The sequence below is a fragment of the Chelonia mydas genome, chromosome 8 (genome assembly GCF_015237465.2).
Source record: "Chelonia mydas isolate rCheMyd1 chromosome 8, rCheMyd1.pri.v2, whole genome shotgun sequence".
In the NCBI taxonomy this organism is placed as follows: Eukaryota; Metazoa; Chordata; order Testudines; family Cheloniidae; genus Chelonia; species Chelonia mydas.
Window position 1 is genome coordinate 56,152,194 of NC_057854.1, and position 12,362 is coordinate 56,164,555.

Consider the following 12,362-nt stretch of genomic DNA (forward strand, 5'->3'; position numbering starts at 1 on the left):
ATAAGGAAGTGTTATTTATCCCTTCTCAAAACACAAGAACTAAGGGTCATCAAATGAAATTAATAGGCAGCAGGTTTAAAACAAAGAAAAGGAAGTATTTCTTCATGCACTGCACAGTCAGTCTGTGGAACTCTTTGCCAGGGGATGTTGTGAAGGCCAAGACTATAACAGGGTTCAAAAAAGAACTAGATAAGTTCATGAATAATAGGTCCATCAGTGACTATGAAGCGGGGTGGTCACCCAGCTCTGGCTCTGAAGGGGTTAACAGCAGCCCTTGAGAGGGCTGCGGCTGGAAAAGCTGAGTGAGTAGCTGACCACAGGTGTGGTCAGCTCAATCAGGGCCCAGCTGGCCCTTGTAAGAGGTCTGGGGGCCAGGAGCTGAAAGAATCTCACTCTAGCCCTGGAGTGGGAAGGGCTAGCTGCCTGAGAGGAAGGTACCTGAAGTAGAGCAGGGCTGGTGGAAGGCAAGATGAGCTGGGGAGCTCCAGCCTGCTAAAGCCCCAGGCTGCAGGCCTTGGTAAAGGCCTAAAAAGGTACTTGAGCTGCAGAGGGGCAGCTTGGGAATAGGAAGAGGCAGCTGGTCCTATCCTCTTGTCAATGGTGAGTGGCCATTACAGACTGCAGTTTGCCCCATTGAGCGGGGGCTAGATGATGACTGGCAGTAGTCCCTGAGGCAAGGTGGGTTTAGAGGGTTGGGGGTTCCCCAGGGAGGGGAGACCCAGAGTGTGGGGTTACTGCTGGGGCAGAACCCCAGGGTAAAGGGCACTGGGTCCAGGAGGGACACGGGACCAGCGGCAGGTGAGACGCCTGCCTGCAGAGGGTGCTCCATATGGCCTGGATGACCAGCGGAGGCACCGTGCTGGTGAGTCATCGCTTCTCTACAGACTATTAGCCATGCTCTGAAGTGCCCCTAACCTCTGTTTGCCAGAAGCTGGGAATGGGCAAGGGGATGGATCACTTGATGATAACCTGTTCTGTTCATTCCCTCTGGGGCACCTGGCATTGGCCACTGTCAGAAGACAGGATACTGCGCCAGATGGACCATTGATCTAACCCAGAATGGCTGTTCTTATGTTCTTACACAGCAAAGAAAAACCCATGCCTGGCTTGTGCCAGCCAGCTCAGGCTCCTGGGGTCTGGGCTGTTTCATTGCTGGAGCCTGAGCTCTGGGATCCTCTCACCCTGCTGCTGCTTCTTTAAGTGCAGTAACTCACTCCCATCTACTTCTGGGTTCTCACTCAGCTTCAAGGCTTCTATGTCTTTTTCTCCTAGGCTTCTTTCCTCTCTCTCAGTACTCTTTTAGAACACTCACTTCCGAAATCCCCTTGGCTTCAAACTCTCTGCTTCTTGTCTGTGTGTGTGTGTGTGTGTGTCTGTCTGTCTGTCTCTCTCTCTCTCTCTCTCTCTCTTCAGGCAGGGAACAACTGTGTTGTACCTCTGCCGGCCAGGAAATGAGGAGGTAAAGGATTTGTGGTTTAAAGCACACTACATAAACCTCACTCAGATCCTTCCCACTTCAATTCTTTTGCCACCCTTGCCACTGAAGGACAGAGTCCTTGCCTCAGTCTTCCTGTTCTCTCCCTTCCCTCTCTATCTTCCAAGTCCCTGAAGAAAGAAAAGGGACAATTGGAGAAGGCTTTGCAGAGGGAGGATGTGGATAGCAGGGTTTTAATCTGTCAACATTACTGCTAAAATGCAACGGTGGTCCTCTGCAGGAGAGATTTTTTTGGAGCCAGCTTCCTCAGTCGCTCGGAGGAACAGTTACTGTGGATCCCCAGAAGTGTTCCCACCTCTGAAAAGAGAAATGGTTTCCTGGCTTGATCTGGACCCTTCTCACAACTCAACGATTTTAGCACTGCCTGCCTGTGCATTCCAACTGCTAAACCTTGCTTTCAAGCTCTGCTTCCATCTTCACTCAAAGGATGGGCAAACCTCAATAGGTGTGGAGGTTTGGTTCACAAAAAGCATCAAATAGTCTGTCTGCTTATCATTTGCCTCATCAGAACAGAGCACAGTGTTAGAGGCTGGAAATCTTTCAGAGGCTTATGTTCTGATGAGATTTTTCCATGTCTTTAGCTACTGGCTAGGCTAGAAGTATCATCATTTTCTAAGGTAGACCCATCCTCTGCATATCCCAGGGTATTTTGTGGTTGATCTGGGTACTAAGCTCTGCAGGGCATGGGTTGTTTCTTCCTTTGTGTCTTATTCAGAGTCAAGCAAACTGTCATTGCTTAACAAAAATATAAATAAGAGGCCTAAAAAGGTGACTGCATTACAGGAGGCCTGGATCGTTCAGGGGTTTGGCAGTGAGACATTGAGTCTTTCTAATCTACATCGCATGTTCATGACCAAACATTGATAACCTCTAGATCTATGTGAAGTCAGTTGCTGGGTTCAGTTCATTTCCAAGCTTCTTATTGGCCACATCACAAGTCACGCTTCTAGACACTCTTGATGACAGTCTCTACAGATGGACCCAAACAATGAATGGGGATGGGAAGCTGACCTAGTTGCCCTTGCAGGTGAAAGTTGAAGCATTCAGGATGTAAGTGCATGCATAGCCACTGGCCATGCTATGGATGGGTAAAGGGATTCCATTGGTTTAGAGGTTTCTCAGTTTGGTACCTTTCATAAGCATTAAATATACTAATTTTCATGCTTTTAAAGAAAGGTGATTTTCTGTATGTACTCTTCTCTCCAGGTTGCATTTTTATGTGCTATGGAGGATATGGCTAACTAGTTGACTTCACTGATTGACAAGTAATGAGAGTGCTTGCATCGTACAATGAAGATTTAATTGAAACAATGGGTCTTGCAAGCAAATCTGATTAACATAAAGAGGAGGAGGAGGAGGGCACAGCACAATTTTTCCCACAAGAAACCCTCAAGGTACATCAGGCATATCTGTTCATCCCCAAATTAAGATTCATGTTTTTGCTGCAATTATCTGGTAAGACATTCTGAATGATATCAAAGAAACTCTTTATGTCTAGACACAACACTTGGTAGCAGTGTGAGGGGGCTAGATGTGGTTTTTTTTATTATTGCATTAATTACATGAAGCTTTTGATATATCTTTTAAGACTGGGGCAATAAAATATCAAATAAGATTGCTGAGCAGTATGTTATGCTGGTCTGAGTCATACAGTCAGATGTTGAGATTAATTTTTATAAGGGATGCTCTAGAATTTGTAGGCAATATTAGAGCCTTCAGGTAATGCATGGTTACTAGCAGAGGGACATCATCTGAAGCTTTTTCTCCTCGCGGTGTCAACTGAAGATTAGAGTACTGCTTCAGTAAACCATGTGTCTAATTCCAACCTTATTCAGTGAAGACCTGTGCAGATGTCCTACAGGGCTGAAGAGAGTGCATCCCCTCAACCCTATCCCTCCTCTTCCCTTCTCCAACACGTAGTGTTGCCTGCTTTAAATTCTCCAAATGAAGCTAGAACCAGGAGAGGGGGGTAGGAGGGCGATTGTCTGCATTTCTCCTAAATCTGACCCCTTCCAGACATGTCGCCTCTGCGTCTTTAAGCATACCACAGTATTAGCAATCCTGTACCCCATCATGGATGTCTCTTACAAGGAAGCTGAGAGGAGGAATGCAGCCATAATTTGGACCTTAGGCACTAAACTGTCTGCAAGAACAGATAATAAAGAAGAAAAGTTTGAAAACTTGATTGTTTGGGATTATCTTTCAGTCCCCTGCTTCCTTTCTTTTTTTTTTGAACACCATTTACCAGCTGAATAATGAGAGTGTATTTTGTTTCACATTTTTGCCCAATTTATTGAACTCATTATTTAGAGGCAAATGAACCATGCTCCAGCTCATTCTGTAGGAAAAACACAGTGCGCTAGATGTCAGCGTAACACTGCACAATCTGAAACCTGTTTCCACGTGAGCGTTTATACTAAACATAAACAGGTGAGAGGAAAGTTCCAATTCAGAAACCCAGTTCTTTGGCTAAAGAAGGTATTAGACACAAACATGAGCACTTCAGCGCTGTTTTGTTAGGGTCTCAGAAAATGTATAATAGAACATCAGGACCAAGATTTTCAAAAATCATCCCAGTGTACTTCTGAGCTGCCCACACTTTTGAAAATCAGTCCATTTATTTAGTGTAGCATTCATCTAGGGTTCATGCACTTGGCAACATTCAGGGCACACCCGGAGTATTGTGCAGGAGCAGTGCACACACGGCTCCTCTCAAGGGCATAAACCTTAAAATCTCGCCCAAATAACATAAACCGTGGGAAGCCTCCCAAAACTGGGCTCAAGGCCCAAAAGCAAAAAATGCGGTAAATAAAAATTAATAAATAAAAATATTATACAAAGCCAGTGTATTCCTTTTATCTATTAAAATATATAATGCACAAAAAAAATAAAAAAAAATAAAATAAAAAAGCTAACAAGCAAACCAGCCCGTTGGCAAACCAACCTGCTTGCTTGCTTAAAGCTTGTCCTGTCTTATATTTAAACCGCAACAATTTAGTCTAACTATAGGTTCCTGTTTTTGAAAACCTTGATCTGGAAAACTGATTGTGGCATTTAGCTAATGATGTGAGTCAGGGCAGGTGAGGAATCTCCCCTCATTCCATGAGAAACTCATGAAGGGATTGTGCTTTATGCAAGCACAGTCCAGCCCAAGGGCAGCCTAATACAGTGAGACTGAGCAGACTTTTTGTTCTGCGTTGTACAGCACCTAGCACCAGGGAATTTTTGGTCCATGACTGAGGCTAGTAGGTGCTGCTGAAAACTGATGATAATAATGTACTATCTTTTATGAACCACTCTTCTCATTCCATCCCCACCATCTGGGGCACACCCGGGAAACATGGCTGAAACTGGGATGGATTCTTGCATTCTCCCCATACTGCTGCATGCAATAGGAGTCTCTTGTGAGCTGGTTGCTATGATGCGTTACGTTAGCACTGTTGGTATGGCTCATGGTTTTGTGAGGGTTATTTAATTACTACCTTTGTTAAACTGCCAGATTGCAGAATGTTAAACAAAGAAAATAATTGGTACTGGCGAGATAAAGCTAGACTGTGGGTCATGTCCTCAGCTGGTGTCAATCAGCATAACTTTACTGACTTCAGCTAACTGCACAGTCTGAGGATCTGGGCCTGTAAGCTAAATGGCTCACTGAAGCCATTTGAATTTCACAGTGTAAATGAGCCAATTTGGCACCAATTGCTATTAAGTAGAGAAATACTAATCAGTGAAAAGAGCAAATCTTAACTAAAGATGCTTACAGAAAATCATAATGTTTAGCTTTCATGCTCTATAGAAAGTCTGGGACAGCTGAGACAGACATTTTGATCTGTTTTATGCCAGGTTAAATCCAGAGTAACTACACTGAGTCTGGTCTGTTACACCAGATTTATGAACTTTAACTGAGGTCAGAAGCTGGTCCTACATCTCTAGCTCTGCAGTGTCAGACATTTTATACAGCATAAAAGCTAACACCTCTAATTTCCTATAAGCAACAATAATTTGCTTCTGCTAATAATATCAAAAGGCCAAATCCGCACCAGTATACAGCCCACACAATCTCAGTGTCTTCAGTGGGATTGTATGGGGTAAGACTTCAGAACAAATTTTATCTTACAGTTTTCCTTTATCCCCTTAATACTAATTTCATTCTCTGTTAAATTATTTACATAATGTTCTGTTATCTGACATTTAGACCAATTCAGTACTGACACATCATTATTTACTCTATTATCAAACTGGTGAAGTTCTGAACAGTCTTTAGCATGACATACCTAGGATACCAACAATTCTGCACTGACATTTAATCAGTTTTCATTTTTCTAGCATTTTTTAAAATAATACTTATTGTAGGGTCCCAACTGAATATCAGATTGATCATTTTCTGTTATAATATTATGAGTTTAAAAATATTTTCCTGCATATTGACTCCAATGGATTTGCTCCAAATTCACGCCCCGTGTAAGTGGGGACAGAATCTGTCCCACAGAGAAAACATGACCCATATACACAGTAGGAAACAGTAATGAACGTTAGTGTGAAAGGAACTCATATTATAAAATCCAGTCAACGCTGTAAACCCATGTCCTATAGAAAGATTAACCCAGTGCTTTCACTATGGCAACACTTGTGTCCTAGGAGAGATTATTTTATACTCTTATATTCATATTTCACATAAATGTGGAAACACTATCAAAAGCAAATCATAGGGCCAATGTATTTCCTGTCTCTTTAAAAGACAGACGGGAAGTTAGCATTAGTTGGCAGGGAGAGTCCTCATGAGAAAGAGGAGATCAAAGTGTGATGGTCCAGCAACAGATGCAGGAGGAGGTGAGTTTGTGAAGGGGGCAGGATGTCTCCAGCTGGGAGGTTTTACCTTGGGGAAAAAATATATTGGAGTGATAAGCAAGGGTGGAACAGGCAAACAGAAGCTGTCTAGTTCTGGGGGATAGTTGGTATGATAGTCAGAACAGCTGTGTAATTGCTTAGGTGTGTCACTCTCAGGACTGTGGTTCGACAGGTGCATGGGGAATACATAAGACTGTAGGGGACAACTGTTTAAGGGGGTGAAGATGGCATATATTCTCTTTCCTTTGTATAACCACACAGGAGCTGACCTCAGTTTGGCCCTTATCGATCACTTTAACTGTCTGTACAGTGATTGAATGTGAATTGCCACTGTGCTGTCAAAAATAGATTTTTTTAAAGGGAATGTTAATTTTTGGTGACCCAAAACCCATTAACAATAAGTGGGGGAATGTAGGTAGTGAAGAAAACCCCAAACGCTATTCTTTTGAATTGGAGGGCTGGCTAGTACCCTCAAGCCTTGGAATTCTCAGTGGTTTGTCTCATCTGTAATTTTCATGTTATTGAAATGGTGAAATATAATTGACTTTCATCCTAATGAATATTGAAAGCACGGTAGTAAAATTTATGAAAATTGTTTTTTTCCAAAAGAGAATTGTTTTATGTACAATAGAAACTTGCTAATTGGAACTGGTTAAAAAACAGAATATAAATCCTGCAAGAAGTTCTGAAAGTTCAAAATTTGGTTTTGTTTCAAATTGGAAGGAAAAGTCACAATCTTGTAACTTGCTTAGAAAATAAAATATTCCCAAATATTTTATCTGACCTCACCAAACACTTTATTTAAAATATAATATAAAAGGCAAAATGGTAAAGTCAAAATGAAATGCTTAAACTTTATCAAAACAATGTGCAAGTCAACTTTTGTATTATATTACATTATGTATCACAAGTAAAACCAAAATGTTAAACCTTTGTTAATCAAAATGTTAATGTTAAACAAGACCAAAACTTTTTTATAATTTGCCATCAAATGAAATTAATATATTCCGCAAAATGTTTCAATGTTCTCAAATCATCCTTTTCAGATGGAAAACTGTTCTATCAGAACATTTTGACCAGCTTTATTGCTCAATAGCCCTTCTAATTTGCAAGGGTGTTGACGAAAGCTGTTGTGAAATATAAAACTTTCATTCCTAAACACACACACATATAATATTCAAGTAAATGGGCTTTGGCCAGGGAAATTTACACAAAGGATTAGGAAACAGAATCTAGGCTTCAACCCACAACTGGGGTTTGGGTATCTCAGAAGTCCCTCCATAGCCACTACTTTAGTCCCTGGTTTGGATGTGGGACCGTTCTTACTACTCATTCCCAAGAAGAAAAGGAGTATTTGTGGCACCTTAGAGACTATCATTTATTTGAGCATGTAGCTCACGAAAGCTTATGCTCAAATAAATGTTAGTCTCTAAGGTGCCACAAGTACTCCTTCTTTCTGCGAATACAGACTAACACGGCTGCTACTCTGAAACCTGTCATTCCCAAGCGGTGGATCTAATGTGTTTTCCACACCAGCATATTTGTTGATAGGCCACCACTCTAGGGCACAAAATGCCTTTGGGTGGCCAATACTCTCCATACCATAGGGGAAAAGATCACTAGCCACCCCATGTCAGGAGACTCAGTAGGAAAGCAAAGTACGAGACACGATGTGTTCATTTAGTTTAACGAACATAGTTTTAATGATTGATGTTACTACTGCACAACGTAACAATAAATGCATTGCAGTGTATTTTGTAGAAGTGATGGAGTCTTAGCTGTGTGACAATCAGCATAGTGCACAGGACCTCACATATAGGACTCTATTAAATCTTTCTCAATGTTTTGTCCAAATGACGCTATAAAATGTGTGGGTCAACATCCTGCTGACCAGGGAGGCCTATATTTGTTTTATAAATCTTTTAGACTCTAAGCTTTTAGGAGCAAGAACTGTCCAATTGGTAGGTGATTGTATAGCACTTAGAATAATGGGGACCCACGTCTTTGTGATCATTAGGAGCTACCAACTTATAAATGTTTAATAATACAATTATTAATAGGTAAAATGAGATGAATGATTGAAACATGCTAGATGCATAGATTATCATCAGAGAATTCTTGCATCAGTTTTGAGTTTTGTCTGTTTCAGTGAATTGTATTAGAGGAGTAGGGACAAGCACCGGTGTCACTGTATTGTGCGTAGTATGTGCTATGCATGGAACTCTGCCTTAATATTTTCTCTTCAGTAAAAGTCATGCTTGCATGTGGTAGCAGAGGTAGAGTTTAGGCCATGATAGATTATTGAACTTCTTGTGGAGTCCACAGGTCTGCCTATGGAAAACATTACAAATGCAGTGGCTACCAATGCCTCTGTGTGTTCTATCTTTTCCCACATGTCACAGAGGTCGCGTAGAGTTGCTCGAAGTGGTAGGCTACTGCTCAAGAGAGTCTTGGAGATGATATGTAGTTCTTTGCAAAGCAATGCAAAAAATTTACATTTCAAGCTGCCTGCTTGGTAGTGGCCTATCGGTAGCTAAATAGAAAATGTGTCATCCCTTAACTTTTTTGTGAGCAAGGATAGCCAGGTGAAAAAATTGCTTTCAAGGGCAGGCACTTTCAAATTTCTGACGTTTTTATAGTGGTGACAAAAACAGAGCTGGCAGCACCATCTTTCACATGGAATCAATTACAATGAAATCAGTATTTGCATGGGCCGATGGCCTTGACTGTGCTTATCATAGATAACTCACATTTTATGCTGATATATACCTTATTTAGACCATTGTGTTGTCCGAACCAAATATGCACATATTGTGGGTTTCTTCCATGTCCGTGTGTAGTTTGTTGAGGGACAGTCTTATCTTGTGCTTTTGATGGGTTAGTATTTGCTTCAGGACTAACAAATTCTCCCACACCAACCTCTAAAGTTACCAATGGATTGATAGTCATTTGGGGTGAAATGTATCCAGATTCAGAGGACCAATGCAAAGCTTATGCATCAATAAGTTACGCTTGACCTTGAATAGTACTAAAAACCTTTGTGCCAGTCCTCTCCGAATGGGTAAATTTTGCTTGTAGCCTATATACACCGTTAACATGAAGTTCTAAAATATGATTAAAACCCATTAAACTATTCCAAGTTAAACTGAGGGGTTTTGTTGGCTGCTGAGGTTGTGGGGTGTTTTTGTGTGTGTGTGTGGTGTGTGGGTTTTTTTTTTTAAATTGTGTGTCTGTGAAGACTAAAGTCCAGCTGCTCTACATCCGTTGTAGTTCCATTGGCTGGTGTAGGTCAATATGGCTCCAATTTCTTCAATGGAACTATGTCAATTGACACCAGTTGAGGATCTGGCCTTACAAGTCAGGAATTAATGGAAGATACAAATCCCTTGAATTGCATTCTGTTATTAAGTCACTCACTTCACTTTGTTCTTGTTTCAGTTGCCCGCTTTCATTTTCAATTGTAAAGAGCAAAATAATACACTGATGATGTGTTGTTGTTTGGTTTTGTCTGAATGTTTAAGGATGAAAACAGCTCTGACTATGCTTTTTTGGCTTAATTTGTACAGATGAGATCTTTGGGGTTTTTTTTTTTTTTATTTGAAAGTAATTAGAGTGACATTGATTTCGGTGGGGGGGAGGGGGAAATTTTTTTGGCAGATTTTCCTTCTAAAGGATAAAAACCCAAATAACCTTCTTAATTACCATCAGGTTTAGGATTCTAGAGCTAAGGACCTCTGACTTCAGTGGGCTTAGGATCAGGCCCTCAGTGCAGCACGTGTGCTGTGGAGAGTCTTGTGTGGGCCTGTTGTGCTACAGTTAAGTTAACCCTTTAATTTTTAGGATTAAAGTACTTGAAGACCAATTGCCTTTCATTGTTCACTAGCACTCTTTGTATTTCAGTGACATCAGGAGACAAGTCGTACCTAGTCATTCACATCATTTCACACAGCAGTGTGGGCTGAAAATGGAGGGAGATGGAGGCACCAAAGGGGTTCTTGGAGGCAAGTTATCAAAGGTAAATAAAGCAAGAAAAAAATAGGATTGTGGGGGATTGTTAGTATTGAGACATCGTGGGGTTCAGATTCTGCATGGCTTAGAATCTTCAAGGAATAATGTGGCTGCTGGGTACATCAGTGCGAAGCCCAGCAGGAGTGATATTTCTCTGTACTGAAATACTGTTAATCGGTGTAAAAAGGATGCAGAAGTTCATAATATGTGACAATAACTTATAAGAGTGATTCTCAAACTGGAGCCTGCGGATCCCTGGGGGTCCGCAAGGGTACTCCAGGATGTCTGCGAGTCATGTCCAGGGCCACCGGCCTCACAGATCAACTCCTCCCCCTCCCTCTCAGTGCCTCCTGCATGCCGTGGAAATGCTGTTCTGCAGTGTGCAGGAGGCCCGGAGGGGGAGGGGGAGGAGTGGAGATGGGGCACGCTTGGGGGAGGGGGGCGGAAAGAGGAGGGGCAGGGGTGGAGTGGAAGAGATGAGGTAGGGGTGGGGCCTTGGAAGAAGGGGTGGAGTGGGGGCGGGGCAAGGGGCTGAGCAGGGGTTGAGCACCCCTGTGGAAAATTAGAAGCCAGCTCAGGGGTCCATGAAAAATTTTAACCCCAAATGGGGGTCCTTGGGTTGCTAAAGTTTGAGAACTGCTGACTTACAATAACAAAAGTTGATGGGAAAATTCTTGAAAAGGAAACAATTACTGAATTAGTCTAAACAAAAAAGGTCAAGCTGGCATAATTCTAGGACTGTGTTAAAATTATGCTTGTTAAAAACAGGAGATGTGAAGCCAGATGTTAAAAAGCCAAAATTGTTGTCAGATATTTAATTAGTTGACAAAATAACGAGGGAGTGGGCTAGTCCACCCAACACTCCCTTTTTTGGGTTCTGACAAGAGAGATGTTATGGGAAAACAGCAAAAGAAGAACAGATGGAAAGAACAGACAGAGGATACTAGAGCAAGTGTCACCATCTCATTTTCTGTGACCTCTCAGGATCAGGACAGTGAAGATCCAAGATGTCCTTACCAGAACAGGTGGTGGTGTCATCTGGGTCCCTATCTGCTCCAGTTGAATCCCAAATGCCACCTGAGATGAGTTACTATCTTTGATACCATCTAAGAGTGCCAAACAAGGGGGCTTTTCCTTCTATAATTGGACTTTAACAACACTGCAGTAGCAACAAGAACTCCAACCCATCTCGGGTAACTTCTCTTTTCTGCAAAAGGACAATTATTGCTATCTGTGCTGCCATCTTAGAGACTGTCGAACAATGGGAGTTTTTAAAAGGAAAAAAATATCTCCAGCAAAAGGGAAAGCGAACAAAGGAAGTTGTTAAAATGAAAGCCTTACTTAATACCTTACATCTCAACTGCTTTGCCTGTTTTCCCTCCTTTTCTGTATCTTTATTAAAGATTAAAATATTTTTAATTATGTTTACCATGGAGATAAGCTGGCTGGAGTCTCTGGATACCAAGCCCCAGACCTTACTTAACACTACTTAATATAACTCAGTGACTGTGTCACATTTAACACCTTTAGCCCATATATTCCATCTAAATTAATACAGCAGACAACTTTTTTTTGTCAAGGCTCGCTTTGCTTAATAAGCCCTATGGGGAAAAATACAGTACCTCATAAAAAATGGCCAACAAATAGAAAAAGCAATTTTATGTAGGTAGGTTGTGACATTTGAATTTAAAGATAATATCAACCTGTAAGTCTCTTGAAGAAATCTTATCTGTTACCCAGCATAAAGTGCCTGATAAATTATATAAATAAATATGTAACACTCTTTGTGGGACTGAAGGTTAACTTTTTACATGGTCATAAGTCCCATGGTGGAGATGGGAAGTACTCCTATAAAGTAATGTATGGTTATAAAAAAGATCGCACAGAACAAAGTCACAGGGGTTTCCACAGATTGCTTAAGAGTCAGGAGATCAAGTTAAATGTAACCACTTGAGGTTACTCTAGATGACCTTTCCAAAAAGCATGTAATCAGGAACGGAGTAACATAGTA

At 41.5% G+C, this 12,362-nt stretch overlaps 1 long non-coding RNA gene across 2 annotated transcripts; it reads left to right on the forward strand.

Annotated features, from left to right (window-relative positions):
* The first annotated feature begins 334 nt into the window (after nt 1-334).
* On the forward strand, nt 335-12,101 carry LOC122461370. Of its 2 annotated transcripts, none has more exons than XR_006283215.1 (4): nt 335-600; nt 2,702-2,950; nt 10,244-10,358; nt 11,336-12,101. It is a non-coding gene; the product is annotated as an uncharacterized LOC122461370 (long non-coding RNA). The 2 variants fall into 2 exon arrangements; XR_006283214.1 differs by having other exon boundaries at nt 383-600; nt 2,702-2,889.
* Nucleotides 12,102-12,362: the final 261 nt, after the last annotated feature.